The following is a 19,664-nucleotide window of genomic DNA, read 5'->3' on the forward strand; positions in this document are numbered from 1 at the left end:
AGCAGTTCCTGAAATGTGATCCTGGACCATGGTTATCACCATCTCTTGCAAACATGTTAAAAATGCAGGTTCTCAGGGGTGCCTGTCAATTAAGCAGCTGCCTTTGGCTTGGGTCATGGTCTTAGAGTCCTGGGATTGAGCCCCACATTGTGCTCCCTGCTCAGCGGGGAGCCTGCTTCTCCCTCTGCACCTCTCCCAACTTGTGATCTGTCTCTCTCAAATAAATAAATAAAATCTTTAAAAAAGAGAGAGAAAAATGCAAGTTCTCAGCTTCTTTAGCTTCCCCAATCTGTGTTCGACCAGTTTTCCAGGGGATTCTTACACATTAGTTAAAGTTTGAGGATTAGCATAACTCCCCTGGTTTTGTTATTTGTTTTGTTTTAAATTTGTGGAAGTTTAATTTAGAAACAGCTTTTACTTTTTTATTAAACTTTATTAATAAATTATTTGTTATTATTAAATACATTTAATAAGTAAGTTTATTACTTTTACTTTTCACTCTTCTTACACACACAGTTCTAGCAATTTTAATAAGTGCATATAGTTGTGTAATCACTACCACACCAAAATGTTCCTTTATCCCCCTTGGTATTTAATTCCACCCTTCACCTCACCACCTGGCAACTCCTGATCTTGTTTTTGTTTCTGTAGCTTGGCTATTTCCAGAATATTGTCTAAGTGGAACCATACAGTATGTAGCCCTTTGAGCTAGCTCCTTTGACTAAACACAGTGCTTTTGAGGTATATCCATATTGTTGTATCAGTGCTGTGTTCTTTTTTATTCCCAAGTAGTATCTTTTGTGTAGATACTAGAATTTGTTCAGTCATTTACAAGTTTATGGGACATTCGGAAGGTTTCCAGTTTTGGGCAGCTGTGGATAAAACTATAAACATTCATATACAGACCTTTGTATGGGCATGTGTTTTCATTTCTCACAGATAAATACTTAGGGATGGGTTTTGGGCCACATGGTAAAAGTACATTTAACTTCATAAGAAACTGTCTTCTAATGTGGCTGTATTATTTTGCAGTCCCGTCCACAGTGGATGAAGCTTCCAGTCATTCCATGTCCTTGTCAGCACTTGGTATTGTCAGGTTTTAAAATTTTAGCCATTCTAATATATATGTGCCTGGGATTTTCCCTCCCATTATTCTGTAGGGGGTGGTGGAGGAGGGTAAGGTGGATAGAGAGGTGACTCATCTGATAGGTGAGTTTGGGAGAAGGCTTCTGTGACTCAGCTCCCTTTTCTCCTTCTGCCTGCAGAGAAAGTACATTATGCTGCCACATGGCAAGCTTAGCTGGGCAGGCTATGTTCCCAAGCTGTGCTCTGCTGGGTAGCTGCCAGTTGTCCAGTATTGGCTATGACTGGGGTTAACTTTCGTTCTTAGGTACAGTATTATTAGAAAGTCAAACACATAAACGGTGTCTTAACTCTGGCACCCTGCTCTCCCCACCCAAATTTGGTATGTGAACCCTATTTGGCTCTTGCACCCATCTCTCAGGCGATTCTATGTTTGGGGTCAGGGAGGGGAAGCTCACCTACCTGTGTCCTAGAATTGGTTTGGTTTGGCAAGTGATGGAGGAGGAACTCTCCTATGGAGATAATGTCAGCCTGGAGCTATTGGCAGCTATTTTTGCCATCATGTCAGCAGAGCATGTGTGATAATAAAGCCAACATAAGGGAAGCTGGGAGTGGGGGAGATTGATGGCATCGCTTCAATCTCCCCAGGTATGCCTAAAATCCGTCCTACGTTCTATGCCTCATAGTTTTAGTTAAAGTGAACTAATAAATCCCCACTTATGGTTATGTTGGTTTGCATTGGGTTTCTGTTCCTCAGAATAGAGTCAGTTTGGCATAAATGGGTGAGAATGTGGAGTCTGGAGGCAGCCACTTGAGTTAGAATCCCTGCTCTTCCATTTGCTAGGTGTGTGGCTGTGTGACTGGGGGAAAGCTATTTACTCTCTCTGTGCCTTAGTTTCCTCATTTGTAATATAAGGATACTAACATGATAATACCTCATAGAGGGGCTGACACCTGTCATCCACTTAAAATAGTACCTGGCGCGTGGAAAGTTCTTAATCGGTGTTGGCTGTTATTAATACAGCCGTATTCTTAGTTTTCCTCCTGCCTCACTGGGCCTTCTTTTTCAGAATCCTTTGAGACTCTTTCATCTACTTATCAACCAAATGCTGGCGGATCCTTGGTTTCTATAGGAGGCTGTCTCCTTGTCAGTACACATTCCCCTTGAGTTTGGCTACTATCTATATGTTAATAATTACCAAATGTGTATCTCCAGGCTTGAACTCCATCTTGTGCTCCAGACCCATATGGCCAATGGCTTGTGTGCTATCTCTAATTACATACTGTTTCAGTTTTCTATTGAGGCATAACAAATTATGTACTACACACTTAAGGTATTAAGCCAATATGCACTGATTATCTTATGCTTTTCCTGGGCCAGGAGGCCAGCTTTGGTTTAGCTGGGTCCTCTGCTCAAGGTCCTACCAGACTGAGATCAAAGGGTCATTTAGGCTGTGCTCTCATCTGGTGGCTGGACTGGGGTAAGAATCCATTTTCAAGTTCACTCAGGTTTGCTGGCAAAATAAACTTCCAGGCAGCTCTCTGACTGAGGCCCTGTCTTTTTACAGGCTGTTGGCCAGTGGCCATCCTCAGAGTCATGCTGGCTTTACCCAACATGGCTGCTCACTTCATCAAGCCTACAGGAGAGTTTCTAGTCTAGTTGGCTAAGAGAGAGTTTTGTATGACACAATGTAATCACAGGAGTGTCCTCTATCCCCTTTGCCATATTCTCTTGGCTAGAAGGAAGTCATAGGCCCTGCCCACAAGAAGAGGGGAACCGCTTCAAGCAGAAGGAGTTATATAAAGCAGGAGCACCAGGAGGTTGGGTCTAGAGTTGGAGTGCCACAGGTGTCCATAGCATTATCAACACGCCCTGACACATCACCTCCTCACCACTCTGCTTTTCTTCCATCTTTGCTGCAGTAGGAAATACACCACCCTCAAACTAAAAGCCAAGAAGTTATCTTGACTGTTCCTCTTAACCACTTCCTCAAACAGCCAATCACCAAGCCCTCTGGATTTGCCTCCTAAACCCCACTTGATTCCTTCATTTTCTCTACCACATTTCCTACAACAGCCTCATGCTTGCTACCACTCTTTTCTTTCTACAGTAGCCAAGGATACTGCTAAAGTGCAATTGTGATTACATTGTACCTTACCTAAAATCTCTCATAACTTTCCCGATTCCTTAATGGGGTCCATCAGACCCTTTGCCATCTGGCTTCTGCTTCCCCTCTAACTTCTCTGCACCTTCTGTCCCTTTGGCCTGGAATACTCATTCCTTGCTAGTCCTATGCAGCAGTCAACAGCCAGCTTCCATGTCATCTCCTGTGGGAGGCCTTTCCTGATCGCTCAACTCCTTGGTGTACCCCGTCCCCTCACTTTCCATGCTCAGCACCCTGGGCTCCCATGGTCCTAATGCTCAGTGCACAGAATGGAGAATGCCCTTATTCTCCACTAAACTGTAAGCTCTGTGTGGCTGGGGACGTCCTCTGTGGCTAGCACCATGCTTTCAACCCTGGAAGCCCTTAAATCATTGTCAAGTGAGTAACATGATAGATGGTGACCTGGATCTCAGCCCACACTTAAAAATATTCCCACCCTTCCCTCACAGCAACATCTAGCTTTTACTCTTGATGGGCTCTGTTCCAGTTGGCAGACCATTTTAAATCGAAAGTAATATATTAATAGAGGCACCTTTGTTTCGGGTAATATTTCTTTCCTATTATGGCTGGTCCAGTCTCAAGACATTTCCTTGCTACTGATGTACTCCAGTGACATGAATGCCAGGGTAGTACCTATTTCCTCTTTCTGTGCTGTTTGTCCTTTTGCTGTGTCATTGGAATTTTGTAAAAATAGCTGACCAACTGCAGCACATATAGTTCTATAAACTCACTGGGAACAGGCCCCTCCGTCCACGATATGGAAGGACCCACACCTGCTCCTGGGACATTCCAGGATACACCCTCATCCACTGAGAACAGAAGGAGCATTTGTTTCCAGAGCCCACTTTGGAGGACAGCTGAGACAGGACCCAATCTGGCCAGGTCGGCCTGTTCCTGGGCAGTGGTTCTATTTTCACACAACAAGTGATTGAGCTTAACTGGCAGGTGTGAAGCCCATCTCCCTTCACTCCTGCCTGTAGGGATGAGGCAAAGTCACTGGGGAGCCCAATTAGTGTGTCGGGTTGGATGGGTGGGAGATGGAGAGAGAGAGAGTGTGTGTGTATGTGAGGGAGGGAGGGAGAGTAAGAGTGGCAGAGAGAGAGAAAAAAGAGAAAAAATACTCAGGGAAAGTGAGAGAAAGAGAGAGACTCAGAGAGATGAAGAGACAGAGAAATATATAGGAGACAAAGAAGCAGAGAGCTGGACGTCGTGAGATGCACAGATACGAGGGCTTGGGAGTCTGTGCAGACGGGCACCATTGGTGGCCTTTTAGTTGGGTTAAGTGCACACAAATGGAAAATGAGGTAGTGTAGAATGTCAGTCCCATCTGGAGGACCATGTGTGAAATAAGGGCAAAGTGAGCATCTGTATGGTCGTTAGTATATTGCTAATGGGCCGGGAGTGAATCTGGGAGGGGGGTGGGCTGGGCGGGAGGCCTGGGTGTCTACTACAGGACAGGATGCTGCACCGAGGCCCCAGTCAGCTCTTCTGTCCGTGTGTGATCCTGGGCACACAGGAGAAGGAAGGCCCACTAAATCCTGATACTGCAGCTAAGATGTGAGGGCCCACTTTACTGGTAGCAGAATTGTTCTCTTGAATTTTTAGGGGTGGCCCTAGCACACAGAGATGCTGGAAGCCCGTGTGAAACCTTTTTGGACCACACATGGGCCCGGAATCCCAAGGAACACTTGAACTTTATGTCAAGTGTGCATAAAGCACGCGCCTTTCCTCATGTTCTTCATGTGTTGACGTGTGTTTACTTTTTGTCTTCACAACACCCTCATGGGGTGGCTACTTTTGCTGCCCGTTGTACAGATGGGGACAGGGGGCTCAGAGATGTCAGCCACCTGGCTCAGCACCATGCTGCTGGTAGGGGATGAGGCTAGACTCTGCATCCAGGGAGTCAGGCGCAGAATCAGTGTTCTTCACCACTATCCTACCAATGGAGACCCAGTTTGCAAACTGAATTCAGTTATTTTTTCAGAGGCCTGACCAGAGAAGACAGAAGAGGCCATATAGTGGGAAGAACTGACTTCCTACCCTGGCTCTGCCTTCCATAAGCTCTGAGATTTCCAGACAGCCCCTCTAAGCTTCTGTGAGGGCAGTGACTGAATGCATCGAGACCCTGGAGCCAGACCACCCTGGGCTCTCATGCGTGGCTCAGCCACTTCCCAGCCAGAGCCCTCTGGTTTTTCATGCCGCCCATCCAGCCTGTAGGTTCTTCCTCTGTAAGTGAGGACCAAACTAGGGCTGTCCTCAAGGAGTCTTGAAGGTTAAACCATTTCCTGTATTTAATAGGCTTGGTCTGAAGTAAGCTCTCAATAAACGTTACCTGTTATTATCTATCAAATGGTGGCCCTTTCTGTTTTATATGCTTATTGTTGGGACAATGAGAAAATGCATGCGAAAGTGTTTTGTAGAATTTTCTGTGCTGTGCGAATGTTCGATAGTGGTGCTGTTATTAAACACCGGGCACATGGGCGGCTCAGCAGTTGGGCGTCTGCCTTCAGCTCAGATCATGATCCCGAGGTCCTGGGATCAAGCCCCACGTTGGGCTCTATACTGAAAGGGGAGCCTGCTTCTCGTTCTTCCTTTCCTCCTACCCCTCTCCTCCCACATGTGTTCTCTCTGTCCTTCTGTCTCAAATTTAAAAAAAAACAAACAACTAAACCACCAAATATAAGGTTCATGGAAGGGATGTGGATTAATGGCTTTAGCACATAGTCAGCAAGACAAGGAGACTACTGTGGCGGGGGGAGGGGGGTTGCTAAAGATAGGGGCCAGGGAGAGGAGGAGTAGCCAAGTATAGGCATAACTTGGAGGTACTGTGGGCTGGTCCCAGACCTACTGCAATAAAGTGAATATTGCAACAGAGTGACTATCACAATAAAGCAAGATAAATGAATTTTTTGGTTTTCCAGTGCATGTAAAAGTTATGTTTACATTATACTGACCATCTATTAGGTTTGCAATAGCATTATGTCTAAAAAATAGTGTACATAGTTTAAAAATATTGCTAAAAATGCTAACTGTCATCTGCGCTTTCAGTGAGTTGTAATCACTGATCACAGATTGGCATTGTGTAATAGTGGGAAAGTTTGATGTACTGCAAGAATTAACAAAATATGACAGACACATGAAATCAGCAAATGCTGTTGGAAAGATGATGCTGGTAGACATGCTTGACCCAGGGTTGCCACAAACCTTCAGTTTGTGAAAAAATGCAATATTTATGAAGGACAATAAAGCGAAATGTACCAAGTATGCCTGGTAATGATATAGATAGAATATAAGAAGTCACACAAAAGAATTCCAACATCACATTCTGGGGTCTAATAGTAAAAGGGATTGGAAAAGACCTAATTAAAAGACTAAGTTTTGAAAAGGATGTGAAAATCCATGCATTTGATGCTCGTGAGTATCCTTTGCCAGTCACTGTGATAGATGCTGAGGATAGAGTGATGACTAAGATACATCATGGCATGCAGGACATGGTCTTTGGGATGAGATTCCAACTGGGATCTGTTAGGAAGGGTGTTTTAAGAGGAGGAAATAGGGTGAGCAAAGGCATAAAATAAAAAAAATAAAAAAAATAAAAAAAGATGAGCAGGCTGTATAAAGCATCCAGGAGTCATCTGTGGCAGGTATGAAGTTTGTAGAGTATTAGAAGGTGAACCCAGAAAGGAGTTTGGGGCCATATTTGGGCAATTTTTTAAAAAATATTTTATTTATTTATGCATGAGAGACATAGAAAGAGGCAGAGACACAGGCAGAGGGAGAAGCAGGCTCCATGCAGGGAGCCTGATGTGGGACTCGATCCCCGGTCTCCAGGGTCAGGTCCTGGGCTGAAGGCGGCGCTAAACCACTGAACCACCCGGGCTGCCCCTATTTGGGCAGTTTTGAAGAATAGTTTATTTGAGAGGCAAAGGGAAGCCATTGAAGGGCAATAATAAGATTGCAGCCACGTAAAGGCCATTCTCAACTACAAATTCACATCCATGCAGCTTCTTGTAGCTATTAGAGATCGTGTCCTAAATATACATGATAGTTTATTCCAAAAACACGTACTCAAAACATTTTCAGGGCATGAACATGTATATTCAAAGTCTTGGAGAGTAACATTAAGCCAACTGCAATAAACCAGTAATACCTTGCACTTTTTACAGATTTACTGTAGTGCGTCCGCGTGCACACCCGCACACGCACGCGCACATAGACTATATTTTAAAGTAAGTCAATTTTCCATTCCCGGGTATTTACAAGTGTCATTTTCTCTTTCAGCTCCAAAATTTAGTATGTCAATATATAAAATTCAAGAATAAATGTATATGGCAGGGTAATTGTTCAAGAATTAAAATATATGCCAACAGAACATTGGCAGGCTTTATTTCATGACATTTGGGGCTCCTTTCTTTGCACTGTTTCTTTGCAATAAAAGAGGTAGATTGAAGATCATTGCAAATCAAAGTGATGCTTTCAACTTTTGAAATGAACGCCAGCTTGTCTTTCTCCACTTTTCATACATTTGCATAGATCTGTCAACCGCGTTCTGAATTCTTCTAAGAGTAATCTTGAATACAGAGTTAGGAACACCCGCGTACCACAAAATTGCTTTGCCCCTCTCTTCTCCACTTCCCACCCCCACTGCCCTTGCCTTCACCCTCTCTGGGGCACGTTTCTCTCGGAAGATTTCACAGGAGCTGGAAGAGATGGAACCACAGTCTTAAAAACAAACCAATAGCAGCCAGAGAGAACTTGCAAGTAGACACTGACCCCGCCACGTGAGTTTCTGTGTTTAATTGCGATTCTGCTGACAGCTGGAGAACTGTGTTTTCAGATGTGGCCCAGTGAAATTCCTGACGCGTCTCCTGGTGGGATCTGAGCAGTCAGGTGTGTGTTCTTCTGGAGTGCGAGATCTGCTGTTGCCTTGGGTGAGGTTAAAAGCCACCCCCACCCCCACCCCCACCCCAGTAGGAGAGCCCCCGGCAGCGTGGGAGGATGGGCCTCCTGCCACTTGCCCATCTCCCGCAATCTCACCGAAGGGCAGTCGCAGGGATCCAGTGGTTTGTTAGAGTCTGATTGGCTGCCAGCTGCCAGACACCGCTCAGGTTTGCACGAACGGTCGGTCAGCTCTGCTTGCTATGGGTTAGTAACCACAACCGTCAAGGACTTGAAAGAAAACAAAACCCAGGGGCAGGCAGCGTCTTGGTTTGGGATATGTTCTGTTGTCTGTTATTTTTAATTCCAAATTAATAGCACAGATCAAGCCCACAGTTTAAATAACACATCTGCCTGGGGTTTGGGTAGCCATTCACAATATGTTTTTATTCATTATTGCTTTAATGATGGCTCAGGATTCTTTTGACTCTCTCCCAAGTAACAGGTGGTTTTCTGACCATGATAAATGCTAAATGCTGCAGAGGATAAGGCAGTTAGGCATTGTTTTCCTAGCTGTGGTTACACCTAGGCCCCAGGCAGCTTCTGAATTAGCAGCCTGCAACAGATTGGAATTCCTAGGGGACTGCACTTAACCCTTAGTTCTCCCAAACCGGTTTTCAATGCTCCGTGGGGTGGGGGCTCCGTGCTACACCCCAAGGCACAGCAGATGTACTTTTTGTATCCTGGGAGGTAGCGGGAGGGTTCAGGGTAGGTCAAAAAGTTAATATGTCAATGTTCTGAAGGGTGATGGGAGTAAGAACTTACTGTGATATTAAAGATGATTTGAATTTAGATTTTTTTTTTTTTTAGGATAAAAGCATTCTTTTATATATCTGCAATAGATGGTAACAATTAAATAAGTCACACATGAATCATAGAAATTAGAGTGAGGGCAAAGACCTATTAGATCATCTAGCCAATTCCCTAGCTAACATAGAATTATTCCCCACAGTATTTTCGGGAGAGCTTTGTACAGTCTCTTTTGTGAGATCTGAGCAACTGGGGCCTTCATTATTTCCTTAGGGACACACTTTCCTTTATAAAAGGCCACAGTGTTTTCCTCCTTAGCCCGATATTCAAGATTTTTTAAAAAAGTCTGTTACTTGCAGAATCATTTGTATGAGACTGATCAGAGGTAGTAATTATACCCACAGTTCTCCCAGAAAACCATGTATGCACTTGGCCTTCTTCTGTGCACTCCCATTTCTGTTTTTTATGCTGGAATTTACATACTACTCAGAGGAGGTAGTAGTGAAACATCAAACAGGAGCCTCCCTGTTTCCAATATCACTCTCACCAACTGCTCAGAGGTAACATCGACCCCCTCAATTTGAAACAAGGGGGAAAGCTGTTTTTGAAGCAATTCTGTTCAGACTGTTCATGTTTCCAGGGTAAAGAATACTCAGTCATCCAGGAAATGGCAACTGCTCAGAATTCCTCTCTCTTTGGAACAAGCTGGTATTGTCTTTCTGGGGTTGTTTGTGTTGGAGAGGCTACCAATTGTGCACACACATGACCTGGGGCTCCAGGGCAGACACTGCTGCTCCAGATTCTCAGTAATCCTGGGCACAGGGCTGCTGATCCAGCGCCAGTGGGCCGCACGCACAAAGCTTCCTACTGAGTTGCCATGGTGTGTGTTCCAGTCCCCTCAAAGGGCAGTCTTCAGTCTAAGGGGTAAGATCTTGTGTTTAGAGAGTTATAGACACTAACAGGGATAAATCTCCTAGGTTTCCAGAACTCTGGGATGCTGTGATTTGATTCCCCACACCGTTCAGTAGAGCCTGGGTCAATGTGTCGAGGTGGGGGTGTGGGGGCAAGACCCAAGCTTTCTGCCCTGGAGGAACTTATGGATGGGTGAGGCAGGCAAGGGAGTGGGTAAGGGTCTGAGAGACTAGGCCCAGAGCACAGGGAAGTGGCATCTGAGCAAGGCCCGGTGTAGGAAACGTCTCAGGGAAGCTGAGCTTCAAGGACCAGATGCCTGGAGGGAGTGGCAGGTGCAGAGGAAGCAAAGCCAACACAGGCCAAGGCAGAGAGCCGTGTGCAAAAGAGGCAAGGGTGCAGGCGGGTGTGAGCGGGTGCAGGGCCGGGGAGGCCGCAGAGGCCGGCCTGCCTGCCATGCCAACGTCAATGGTCTCTGAAAGGGGCTTGTTGGCCTCATTTTGCAGATGAGGGCAGCATGGTTCAGAGGAGCCAGGTGCCTGGTCCAAAGCCACCAGCTTGGATTTTGACCTGCTGACCGTGCTGTCTCAGGAAGACAAGGGGGTGAAAGTCCAGACTCAGGGTGGCCCCAGTTCATTTGTGGTGTCTTGGAGAGAGCAGATGGCCGTGAGCTGCAGGCCCTGGAGAGCTCCCCAGGTGGTCAGAACCTTCAGGTATCCACCTTGGAAGTGACAGAGGCAAGGACCTCTGGGCCTTGGTTCCCTGGAGAGACCTAGGCTCCCACAGAGTTCATAGCTCTCGTAATGACTAAGAATGACTCATGTCGAGGCAAAACCAAGTGGCTTCTGCAGATTGACGAGGGCTGAGAGGGCAGGGCTGGTGGCAGTCAGCGCAGCTTTGTGGTTATGGCCTTCTAACAGGCACGTGACACACGGGGAAGCCGTGGGGAGCGATCCCTACCTCAGAATTGGGGGCAGGGAGGCAGCAGCAGCAGGAGAGGCGGGCCCTGGCATGGATGTAGCAAGTGTGGGCCCTGCTTCCCCTGGAATGACTCTACCAGCTCCTTCCTCAGGCCTTCCTCATCCCTTCCTCAGCCTGGGTGCGTGTGTGTGCGTGTGTGTGTGTGGAGGGGTGGGTGTGTGTGGGGGTGTGGGGTGCTGATCTGATTGGCGAGGCTGAGAGAAGCAAGTGTGGCATCTTAGCTCTTCTCCCTTGAGGGTTTGCTAGCCTGCAGATACCATGTGTTCCGGCCTCTCCTGCTGCAGGCCTGCTGCTTGCTGTGTGCTCCTAAGGCAGAGGGTTCAAGGTGGTGGCTTGGGTTGTCTTCAGGTCTAGACTGTCTTCCCTGAGGGAGACTCATTTGTGGCCTTAACTAAACTCTGGTATCCAGTTCTGATTTACTGGCAATAAAGTTGCTGTTTCAAATAACTGCATCTCCTTTGAATCCTGAATTCAGAAATGAAGGCGTTGTGATTATCACTACTAATCGGAAACACTATAGGATTTCATACCAACATTTGGGACAGAGGTCAAGTGACGATTGGGGTTGGAGTTGGGGGAATTAGTTACTGAGAATAAAGTAGACACATTAGATTATAAGCTAAAAACTAAGGAAAACTCGATGTCTGACAGATTTTTTTTAAAGATTTTGTTTATTTATGCATGAGAGACACAGAGATAGGCAGAGACACAGGCAGAGGGAGAAGTAGGCTCCCTGGGGGGAACCTGATGTAGGACTAGACCCCAGGACCCCAGGATCACGCCCTGAGCCAAAGGCAGACGCTCAACCACTGAGCCACCAGGTGCCCCAACAGTGAGATTTTGGTGAACTAAATTATGGCGTATGAATACAATAAAAGATGACAACATTAAAAGTGATTATATGTACATCTAGATTGTCATAAAATATTCCCACTCTATTAGAGGTCAAAGAAGATTATAAGATAGTACAATTGCATTTTTGGTTAAAACATGCACGCCATAAGAAAAAAAAGTCTGGAAAAATATGACCTAGAATGTTAATAGATCATCTCTGGGAGAGGTATTATGTGTAACTTTTTCCTTTGTTCTAGTTTATTATGTTCATTTTTCCCTAAAATGAATATAGGTTTCTTGAGGAGTTAAGGAAAATGGAATATTGTAAACATCTTGTTGTACAAAAGAGAGGGCATGGAAGAGGGAAATAGCATTCAGATCTGGAGTCAGAAAGATCTGGTTTTGAATCCCAGCTTTGCTCCTATTAGGGAGGGTGGCCCTGGCATTTGGGTGTTTTGTTTCTCAGGCCCACTACTGAGGACTCACGGCAATACACGAGGAGATTGGCTGTCTTCTGGCAGGTCTCAGACATCCACAGGTGCTGATGTGTGGACAGGGCTTGGTCCCCACAGCTTTGTGGCCTAAAGAATCTTGATTTTGTTCCCATCCTAGAGTGGATCAGGGATTGACTCACACTAACCAATTTCATAAATGACTAATGTATAAATTAAATTCCATTCTTATTTTCCTTGACAGTGGGGTACAGTAGAGTTGGCAAGAGGCATAAGGCTTGAATTCTCCTTTTGATGCATTCTTTCCGTGTCAGCAACTACCTGAGAAGCCAAATTAGAGGGTAGCCCACGTGGCTCAGTGGTTTAGTGCCGCCTTCAGTCCAGGGCATGATCCTGGAGACCTGGGATCGAGTCCCACATTGGGCTCCCTGCACGGAGCCTGTTTCTCCCTCTGCCTGTGTCTCTACCTCTCTCTCTCTCTGTGTCTCTCATGAATAAATAGATAAAATCTTAAAAAAAAAAAAAAAAAAAAAGAAGCCAAACTAGAATAAAAACCTTGCTGGAGGGACACCTGGGTGGGTTAGTGGTTGAGTGTCTGCCTTTGGCTTGGGTCGTGATCCCAGAGTCCCAAGATCAAGTCCCACATTGGGCTCCCTACATAGAGCCTGCTTCTCCCTCTGTCTATGTCTCTGCCTCTCTCTCTCTAGGTCTCTCATGAGTAAATAAATAAAATCTTAAACAAAACAAAACAAAACAAAAAAACCTTGCTGGGTAAGCATAGGATCTTTCACGTATTCAACAGATGATTTCTGGTCACCTAAGATGCATTAGGCTCTGGACTAGGTGCTGCAGAGTAGTGCTAACCAAATTGACATTTTCTTGTTGGGTGTAACAGCAGAATATTAATGACTGTATGGGACAGTATCTAGGAGCTTTGGAGGCAGATGGTCCAAGACCCAAGCTTTTCTACTTACTATAGAGATTTGCCATATAGGACAAAAGCAGCCAGGGACTACATGTAAATGAATGAGCATGACTGTATTCCGATAACATTTAATGGATCCTGAAATGTGAGTTTTATAATTTTCACTTGTTACAAAATATTTTTCTTTCTCTTTCCCCCCACTTTTAATAAATGTAAAAAATCAATCAGGTAAGTAAGCTGGATTTGGCCTACACAGGCTAGAGTTTACTGACTTCTGATTTAGGCAACCGTCTGGTTGTCAGAGTTTGGAAAATTTCTCAGATCATCGATCCCATCCAATATGTATTAATTTTATAATGTAATTATTAGGTGCAATTTATTTCCAAATTCATAGGGCCCGTCTCTTGTGGCCGTACCCTTCTTCATGCCCCTACCACTGTCTAATAGTCTCAAATTTCTTGTAGGCCATGCATACTTTATATTTGAGAGTTCAATGTCAGAATGTGGGAGAAGAGTGGTGCACAGTGCCTGATGAGGTGAGTACTCAGTAAATGTGCCTTTTCTGATTTCCCTTTACCTTTCGTGTTGTGCTTGGAACCTGTTGTCAACAACACTGAGTCCTAACCATATGACAATGGGGGTGCTGCCCTAACTTTTGAGGTAAGAAGGGCACAGCCTTTACTTCACAGTCCAACCTGGTAAGTTACCCGTTGTGCTTATAATGAGTAGTATGGAGAAAAAAAGCTATGATAGTGCACTGTGGGAAGCATAATACCATCAGATTCTTCCAGCAAATACTTAGGTTGAGGTCATTAGAGCTCATCTAGAGTGGCTTCTCCCCTCCCAACACATCATGTGCAACTCTGTTCCTGCCTTGCATACATATGGTACATATATCTGCCTCTTAATCCTATCTTTTTTTTTAATAAAGATTTTATTTATTTATTCATGAGAGACAGAAAGAGAGAGAGAGAGAGAGAGAAAGGCAGAGACACAGGCAGAGGGAGAAGCAGGCTCCATGCAGGGAGCCCGACGTGGGACTTGATCCCGGATCTCCAGGATCAGGTCCTGGGCTGAAGGCGGTGCTAAACCGCTGAGCCACACGGGCTACCCTCTTAATCCTAGCTTGAGAAATAAATTCAGCTCTACTTAAGAGAAATGTATATGTCAGTGAAGCTATTGTAGAATTTCAAAAAAAGGACTTCACAATATATTCCATGCTGCAAAAACATAAGAAAACATTCTTTCTTTTCTTGGCTGGCTTTCTCATCTGCCTTCCTTCTTTTGCCTCAAAATCCTCTCTACCTTCTTGAGCAATTCAGCTCAGCATTTCTTGTTCTATTCTAGGCCGTCCCAACAGATCATTTTGTTCTAGATGTTCATTCTTTCTTTCTTTCTTTTTTAAAAAAGATTTATTTATTTGAGAGAGAGAAAGTGTGTGTGTGTGAGTGGGGAGGAAGGGCAGAAGAGGGAGAGGGAAGGAGAGAAGCAGACTCCCTGCTGAGTGTGGAGCCCAATGTGGGGCTCTATCCCAGGACCCCGAGATCATGACTTGAGCTGAAATCAAGAGTCAATACACTTGGGAAGCCTGGGTGGTACAGCAATTGAGCATCTTCCTTCGTCTCAGGCGTGATCCCAGGGTCCTGGGACCAAGTCCCACATCGGGCTCCTTGCAGGAGGCCTGCTTCTCCCTCTGCCTATGTCTCTGCCTCTTTCTGTGTCTCTCATGAATAAATAAATACAATCTTAAAAAAAAAAAAAAGAAAGTCAAGACACTTAACTGACTGAGCCACCCAGGGCCCCAGATGTTCATCTTTTAGATGTTCCCTTGATAAGAAAGAGTCTGTTAATCGTAAACTATCTCAGGTTTTGTTTGGCCAATGTTTTTGTTTCCTTATCAATTCTTGAAAGATAGTATTTCTGAGAATACAATTCTCAATCAACACTTCTTTCTTTCCATCCTTTGAAAACATGGTTCCACTGTCTTTTGGCTTCCTTGTTTCTGTTGCAAGTCCACTGTCTGACCACAGTCATTCTGTAGTAGGTGAGCTGTTCCTTCCTTCTTGTTGCTTTCAGGATGTTCTCTTCAGCTTTGTGTTTTGCAGTTTCACATGATGTGCCTAGTGTGTGTGCTCATTTACTCATTTAACAAAAACGTACCCTGCTTGAGGTATATTATATTTCCCATCTCTCAGGACTTAAGTCTCTCATCAGATCTGGCATTTTCTTAGCTATTATCTCTTCAAACAAGGTATCTCTATTTCATTCATTCTCATCTGTCTTGTGTAACTCTGGAAGTATGTTAGAGATTCTTATTCTTTCCTCCTTTTCTCTTTTGTATTTTCTTATCATTTTGTACTGCATCCCAAGTATTTTCTTTTGATCTGTCTTCAGTTTACTAATTCTATCTTTGCCCATGTTTATTTGGCTAGTTCTCCTATCCAGTATACACATATACACATGCATTTTAATACATATGGCTTTAATTAAATATATTTTTATTTTTATTTCTCTAAGTTCTGTTTAGTTCTTTGTCAAATCTTTTCTTTGGGGGGTCACTTTTGATAGCCCCTTTTTCCTTGTTCCTTTTCTATCTTTTATGTCCCTCAACATTTTATATATAGTTATTTTATGTCCTCTACCTGTTAATTCCAATATTTGAAGTTTTTGGAGGTTTAAGTCATGCTTGTTGTTTTTGCTGACTCTCACGTATAGGGGTTGGTTACTTTGTGGTGTGATACATTTTTTTCTCTTTTTAAAAACTTATATTTAATTGAGTTTAAACTATGGGGATCCTCACATGACTGGGTTAAGAAGCTTTTGCTCTGGAATGGATCTGCATTTTCATTTATCAGGTACACAGATGTTACCAAAGTGGGACCACTTTAAGTTGTTTTCTTTCTTTGGGGTTTTCAAGATTAGGTGGGTGATGAGATATTGAACCTGAGATTTGTGTGACAGGAGGCTCATAGTTAAAAATTCCCAGGGAGACCATTATTATTATTTTTTATTTTTGTTATTAGTATATGATTGATAAAATTTTCTACCTGGAGCTGTGGCAGGAACAGATTTCCCTCTGACTTATTTTGCCTGCAGGTCTGTTTTTTCTAATCTACACTTTCCTTGGAACATGAGCTCCTTTCAAGAAGGTTCAAGCTTTACGTGAAACTCAGATTCATCTCTCTACTTTGTTCAGGCCTGAAGACCCCATTTCCCTGCACAACCATTCAAGGTTTTCTAAAAGGATCAGATAGTAAATAGTTTAGGCTTATGAGCCATATGGCCTCTGTTGCAACTACTTAACTCTGTTGGATTTATAAATAAATGGGTGTGGCCATTTGGCAGTAAAGCCATTTACAAAAACAAGGGATTCACCTGCATACTATGGGCTGCCAACCTCTGCTTTAGAATCCTGATATTGGCATTTATTTCCTGAGTGGCCCCAACCTCCTGAGTTTCTTACTTTTTGGTTTATGGCTCATTTTATTTTGTTTTATCTCTGTATGTTAAATACAAGAATTTTTCATATTATCTTGAGAGTTAATCAATTCGTTTGATATCGCACTTTTTCCAGCATATGAGCATTTTGTGATGGAGAAATTTTCACGATACCTAGCCTTCTGTATTTCTGATAGCAAAACCCAACAATTTATCTCTCCCCTTTAGGTTTACATATGCTCTCACCTGAACAAAAGCTGGTAAGTTGACAAGTGACAACCATCTATTTTTCCTGAAGCCCTCTAACATCTTGTTGCACTGATTTATAGCTCCTCTTCCATCTGAGAGCTTATAGTCTCAGCAAGATTTCAGAGGAGTTACACTAAGATTCTGACCTCTCTTCTGTCATGTAGGAGGATAGAGTAGAAGAAATTTGGGTGTTATATATGGATGTGGCCTTCTGAAAATTCTTTCAGCCATGTTTATCGAGCTTCTTCTACATGCTTCCCACTGCTCTAGGGGCTGAGGTTTGCCAGTGGATGAGACAGAAAAAAAATCCTGCTCTTTTGGACTTGGCATTTTAATGGAGAGGAACAAGGTTATAAAAAGTGAATAAAACCAGAAAAATCAGGAAATGAGAGTGCTATGTTGAAAATAAAAGAAGCAGTTTTAATAGAGTATGGCTGCCAAATTGTTTTTATTTGTTTGTTTAGATTGAGAGGCAGGGGAGGGGCGTTCAGGTGAGGGGGCAACATTTAAAACTGACTCGAGTGATACAGGGAACAGCTCTGGAAGGCAACGAGGGAAGACTGTTCAACACAGAGCAAGAGCCATGTGGAGGCCATAAATTAGGAGTAGTCTGGGTATTTTCTGGGGTCAGAGAGGATGCTAATGTGGCTGAGATATAGTGATAACAAAATTGACACAAAAAAGTCTTAAAGGAGGGATCGCTGGGTGGCGCAGCGGTTTGGCGCCTGCCTTTGGCCCAGGGCGAGATCCTGGAGACCCGGGATCAAATCCCACGTCGGGCTCCCGGTGTATGGAGCCTGCTTCTCCCTCTGCCTATGTCTCTGCCTCTCTCTCTCTCTCTCTCTCTGTGACTATCATAAATAAATAAAAATTAAAAAAAAAAAGTCTTAAAGGAAAAAAAAAGGGAATCTGAGAAATGGTGGACGTAACCCAGTAGTATAATGAAAAGGGGCCCTAGGATGCCAGTTGGGTGGCAATCTTAGAAAGCAATTGGTCCAAATTGCTGGGAAAGCAGGGGGCCCAATAAAGAATGGATTCAATAAGAGAGTTCTATTATAGACATAGTATGATTAAGAACCTGGAAGATTTTCATGATAAGACAAACACATATGTCTCCTGTTAATCACAAGACAAGAACAGCAATAGAAATTGTGAGAAAAAGAAATATTATAAAATAAATTTATTTATTTTTAGTTTTTAAATTTATTTTTTTAAATTAATTTATTTATTTGTGAGAGAGAGAACATGAGCAGGGGGAAAGTCAGAGGGAGCACAAGAAGCAGGCTCCTCACTGAGCAGGGAGCCAACTTGGGACTCAATCTGAGGACCCCGATTATGACCCGAGCCAAAGACAGGTGCTTAACTGACTGAGCTGCCCAGGTGCCCCTTAGAAGAAATTTATAGTTTAAATACGAAGCAAGCTGAGATGTGGCATGATTTAGAGCAGTTGTTGTAATTTAAGAAAAGAGAACACGCTTGATCTTGATGCATGGAACATACTTCTTTGGCTTAGTGACGCACAGTCCAATTGCTGCACTGGCTTTTTTATTAGTATAATCACAGTACTCAGCGCTGTGATGGGTGATGTTTATGCAATAATAGTTCTATTATAGTTATTGTTTGGGAGTTTAAAGTTTTAGATTCAACCTTCATTAACAAAGCAAGAAGACTGAAATATAGTTGAGGACAGAAGGTAAATGTTGTAAACATGGGCACTGCGGAAGTGTGTGTGGGGGGCAGCTGAAGAAGGCAGGGGGTAACGAGCACCCCTGCTATCCCTGCTATACTGTTTCCTTAGCTCCTGTAGTGCTTCTGAGGCATGAGGGCTTGAGGGAAAATTTAAATTTAAAATTTCCCATTTAAAATGTACACGAAAACATTTAAAAACTCTGCCTGTCTTGTTTTCATAACTTATTTTATTTTTTAAAAAAGACTTTTATTTATTTATTTGAGAGGGGAAGGGAGAGAGGGAGAGGGAGAATCAGGATCCCTGCTTAGCTGGGACCCCTGATTTGGGGCTTGATCCCAGGACCCCAGGACCATGACCTGAGCCGAAGGCAGATGCTTAACCCACTGAGCCACCCAGGTGCCCCTCATATCTTATTTTAGAAAGAGTCATCCTTCCATTCTTTTATTCATCTCTCTACTTTGTTCAGGCCTGAATACCCCATTTATTCCACAATGCTTATGGAATATTTACCATATTCTATATGCCATGTACTGGGGAACAATTGTAGAATAAGACCAAAAAATGTCCCTTGTCCTCATGAGGAGAATGTGCCTTTCTAAAAGGATCCAAAAGACCCATGTTAAAGAAATGGGGTTAAAAAATATATATATATATATATATATATATAAATAAAAAAGAAATGGGGTATTAGTAGCATCTCAGACATGCTGAGCAACTCTCAAGGTCCGGTCGCTTTGTATACATTGGTGACTCCTAAAATGATATCTTCAGACCAGATCTGGTTCCTGAGCTTGAGACCTGCATGTCTGAGTGCCTAATGAGCATATCTAAACCTGATCTTCCACATCCTGCAGCTCCACCAGAAAACATCTTCCTCCCGCTTCCACCCACGCGCCGCCCCACGTCCAATCAGTTACCAGGCCCTGGTGATTCTCTTCTGCAGAAGGCAACTCCCGACTGCTGTGGGGCTCGATCCCAGGACTCTGGGATCATGACCTGAGCCAAAGGCAGATGAGCCACCCAGGCGCCCCAGAAGTTCAAATTCTTTAGCATGGCAGATGAAGTCCCTCTCTTTTTCCGTCTCTCATGTCTGTGTGTCTGCGTGCACGTGTGAGTGTGCACACACATGATCCTATGCATATGCTGGTTTCTCTTTCCAAAACGTTCTCCCCATCACCTAGCTCTCATCTCCTGGGGTCTTCCCATTCTTCCTGTGAGTTCAGCTGCTTGTGTTGCTGGCAGGTTATAGG

The sequence above is a fragment of the Canis lupus genome, chromosome 29 (genome assembly GCF_003254725.2).
Source record: "Canis lupus dingo isolate Sandy chromosome 29, ASM325472v2, whole genome shotgun sequence".
In the NCBI taxonomy this organism is placed as follows: domain Eukaryota; kingdom Metazoa; phylum Chordata; class Mammalia; order Carnivora; family Canidae; genus Canis; species Canis lupus.